Source organism: Mus caroli, unplaced genomic scaffold, assembly GCF_978045245.1.
Source record: "Mus caroli unplaced genomic scaffold, Mus_caroli_1 scaffold_5, whole genome shotgun sequence".
NCBI lineage: Eukaryota > Metazoa > Chordata > Mammalia > Rodentia > Muridae > Mus > Mus caroli.
The window spans coordinates 71348814-71353754 of NW_028227260.1; positions in this window are offsets into that span (position 1 = coordinate 71348814).

Sequence of the window (4941 nt, forward strand, 5' to 3'; positions counted from 1 at the left end):
TTAGAAGGTTGGCTGTGGTTTGTTTCTCCTACTAATGTCAAAGCATATTTCTATAAAGTCTTGTCAACAAGATTGCCTAAACATTAGGTGAACAAGGACAATAATAGGCATGCCAAAATCGATGAAAGCCCAGGAGACCTCAGCCCTACATTGAAAACTACAGATAACTAAGAAATGCTAAAGATTGGAGAAATAGTCTGCTCCAGTGAAGGGTACACCAGTTAGTTAGTTACTCAATAAACTGGGCACCAGAAAAAGGCAATCCAAAGAAACTTTCAGAGATGTCATATTTATCAGAAATAAAATAAATTTAACTTTTACAGATATGCTCAGAAAACAAAATAACCTGCAATTAAAGAAATACTAGAGGTCTAAGAGATGGTTCTCCAGATAAAGACAATTGCTGTCACATCTGATTACCTGAGTTCAATTCATATAACTTACTCATAGAAGTTGTCCATTCACTTCTATATATGCATCATGGCATGAAAACACACACAGAGAGGCAGGGGAGGGGGAGGCAGACATGGAGAGGGAGAGGGGGAAAGAGAGGGAAAGATAATAACAAAAGTCTAAAAATTAGAAATATCAGACTGTGATGGTTTGTATAGGGCCTGCCAGGGAGTGGTGGGATTATAAAGTGTGGTCTTGGAGTAGATGTGGCCTTGTTGGGGTAGGTGTGTCACTGTGGGAGTGGGCTTTAAGACTTTCAACCTAGCTGCCTGGAAGGGTATTCTACTAGCAGCCTTCAGAGGAAGATTTGTAGAACTCTTAGCTTCTCCAGCCCCACCTTTGCCTTGATGCTGCCATGATAATAATGGACTGAACCTCTGAACCTGTAAGCCAGCCCCAATTAAATGTTGTCCTTTAGATGACTTGCATTGGTATTGGTGTCTGTTCACAGCAATAAAACCATAAGACCCAGGCTATGTTTAGTTATCAACAAAAGAATAATAGAGAAAATCTTTAGTGTTGAGCATGACTCATTTGATTCTTTTAAAATTCAATATTTCATATTTTGAATATAATTTTTCTTGCCAACACCCTTCCTACTTCCTCCGTATTGTCATTCTCTCTCAAATTTATGCCATCTCATTTAATTAATATCATTATTATTTACATACACAAGATCCATTTTGCATTACTTGTGTATATAAATATGCTTCTGGCTGAGAACTTGAAATTGGATTACTATCTATCAGGGGTCTTGTCTCTGGGGAAGACTGAATCTCACTTTTTCAGAAACTATTGATTATCTCTTGTCATGTCAACTGGTGTTGTCTTCATGCAGATCTTGTTTAGACAACTAAGCTGTTAAGATTATATGGGTGAAAATTCCAAGAGACAACATTTAAAAAGTAATCATGTGTAAATTCTGTAGTTGAAAATTTATCTACATTTTAGACACCGTAGAGAAACTTTTGCTACAAGAGACCTAAATCCCTTTCATAGTGGTTTGGGTATAATTGTTTTTTATTTTATTTTATTTTCCTCTATCATATATTACATTCTAAATGAAATTTTCTCCTCTCTTTCCCCTAGTCTCTCCCCCATTTCTTTTTACTTTAGTCCTCTATTTGTTTCTTTCCATACTTTGATGTTCTGCAGCTCCCTGCTCTTTCTGCATACAATCCCAGCAATGGGAATAGCCACTGTCAGCTTGAATCAACTCTGTACCCACTTCATATTACAGGCCCATTCTGTCTCTCTGGCCTCCATTTCTCCCCTTCAGCCTTTCTTAGAAGTCTCTCATTTTTCAAAATTCTATTCAGCAATATAGAATGACAATCACAAGATTCATACTAGCCAATTAAGTTAAAACTCCTGCTAAATGACCAGAGAACATCTTTCTACAGAGGACCCTCTCTTCAATGGATCTAGAATTACCTACTACAACAAAGACCCTCATTAGTAGGAAACAGCTATGTCACTCCTGACCCGCATTTTTCTAAATTCCTTTAGAGTCTGGACTGATAATTTCCTGTTAAAAGACTACATTTCTCAGCTTTCCTTATGGTTGGAAGTGCAGGGCTCCAAGAGAAAATGTGCTGCAATCATTTCCGGATCCCTATAAAGGGTTGCACCCATCTTTTTCCATAGGCATTCTCTTATCCAACTGCATCCATGGTTTTGGTCATAAGGTTTAACCATGCACTTGGTTCACATGTGTTCACCAATAAACATTATTCTTCCTATCTAAGTTTAAAAAAATAAACAGAAAATTTCAATATTCACTAAAATTTTTTTGAATGCTCTAAATTTTTCTAAGATATAGAATATTAAATCATTGTTATGAATACAAAATTTAAAAATATTAACTGAAATAAGCAAAGTAAAAAGAGGCAAAAATATAAAGCATTGCATATGTATAAATTAAGGAAGTTGAACTTATAGTAGAGTAGCATAAAAGTTACAAGAAGCTATGGGAAGAATTCGAAGGAAAGGGTTAGTCATTGGTCAATGTGTAAAACGTTTCAGGCAGAAGGACTAAGTTCTGGTATTCTATTATGCAACATCATGAATATGGTTAATAATAACACACTGTATAATTCAAAATAGCTTTAAGGAAAAACTTTGGATCATAGTATAGTTTGTCAATATGCTAATTAGTCATATTTCATTACTTTGCAATATATCACAGCATTATATTATATCACATAATTATTTACCATAAATAGAAAAATTGATTTTACATGCTAATGTATACATGATGTGTTATTGTGTTCTTAACACAAAAATGTATCTTATATAACATACACAGGGAATTTTTCTCATTAAAATTTTAATGATTTTTTAATAAATTTATAAAATTTGATGATATTTAATGATTATAGCAATATATTTTTAAATTTGTCATGTTAATAGATATTACATACACAATTAACAATACTACTAAAAAGGTAAAATGAATACAGCTATACAGATGTAACATTCCTATGTATTATTAGATGTAAGCAGGTATGAATTTGAAGTAGATTCTCATAGTAGAATATATGTGATAAAATTTGGAGAAATCATAAAAAATAGGTTTCAAAATATATTAGAAATTTTAATAAACTTAAAGATCTGCATAGAAAATATTCACTTAATACAGGAGCAAGCAATAGAGGAAAAAGTTGTGATTGGCAAGAATAAGAAAATTTTAGTCATAAACAAAATTAAGGTAAAATGCCAGACATAATCCTAAACATATTAATAACAAATGTGAATTACTATCCAGTGCAAATAAAAGGAACAGACTATCAATATGTAATAAAAATATATTTCAACTATATGTTTCATAGAAAAAAATTAAATGCAAAGACAAAATATGCTAAAATTAAAAATATGGAAATACATATTTTCACAAGAACAATAATTCAGGAAAGTTGGATTAGTATATGAATATCAGATAGGAAAGATTCAAAACAAAAAATGTTACTAGAGATAGCAAAATTTTAAAACAAAGGTTTAAATTGATGAAAATACAACCATTATAAACATGAGAGCACTGAATAAAAGTACTACTATATTAAGTTAAAAACATCCTAGAAATAAAGGGAAAAATTGACAGTGTATCAAATTCTCACATTGAAACCCATTATCATGTACACTAATGAAAAAGTAGTTCTGAAAAAAAAAAAGAAAAAACTGACAATCTAATAAACAGACAGTATACAGACTGTAATACCCTACATTCCAAAGTAGAAAAACAAATTCATGAGGAAATAGAAGACTCAATTTATATTAAAACTAAACACAAAACAGGTATTTTTGGAACACTCATCCCAGCAATAAAAATATATTCTTTTTAATTTCCAAATAGAATATTTTTCAGAATGTGATAGGCTGTGTGATAAAACACAATGAATTTATAAGTCCAAGTAATACAATTCTGTTCTTAGAGGAAAGTGGTACAGGATCATTATTGGGTAAAATAGAGAAATGTACATATATATGAAGAATAAAGAAGCTTGTATATCTAATGACTTCAGTAGAAATTAAAAAAGAAAATAAGAAAATATTTAGAAAAGAATAAAAATAGAGTATGGGATTTCAAAACATGTTAAAGCAATACTTAACATATTGGTCCATAGATCACTGGAGTAGAATTGAAAACCCCCAAATGTACATTGATTTTGACAAGGGCATCAAGAACATTCAATGAAGAAAGAATAATATTTACAACAAATAATTCTAGGGCAAATGAATAATCACATGCAAATAAATGAAGATGGAATTCAAAGGAAATTTGAGATGAGAATGCTTGAAAAATGCTTTTATTGGTATAATTGTGATATTAGACTCGGTTAAGTGGCTATTAGCCCAGAAGCCTGGAATACCCAAGATACAATTCAGAGACCACATGAAATTCAAGAAGAAGGAAGACCAAAGTGCAGATACTTCAATCCTTCTTAGAAGGTGGTACAAAACACCTGTGGTAGGAGTTACAGAGACAAAGCATGGAGCAGAGACTGAAAGAATGACCATCCAGAGACTGTCCCACCTGGGGATCCAAACCCAGACACTAGTGTGGATGCCAACAAGTGCTTGCTGACAGGAGCCTGATATAGTTGTCTCCTGAGAGGTTCTGCCAGTGCTTGACAATTATAGAAGTGGATGCTCATAGCCATCCATTGGACAGAGAACAGAATCCCCATTGGAGGAGCTAAAGAAAGGACCCAAGGAGTTGAAGAGGTTTGCAGCTCCATAGGAAGAACAACAATATGAACTAACCAGTACTCCTAGAGCTCCCAGGGACTAAACCACCAATCAAAGAAAACACATGGTGGGACTCATGGCTCCAGCAGCATATGTAGCAAAGGAAAGTGTTGTGGGACATCAATGAGAGGAAAGGCCCTTGGTCCTGCAAAGGCTCTCTGTCTCAGGGTAGGGGAATGCCAGGGCCAGGAAGGAGTAGGTGGGTTGGTGAGCAGGGGAAGGGGATAGTGGTTTTCAGAG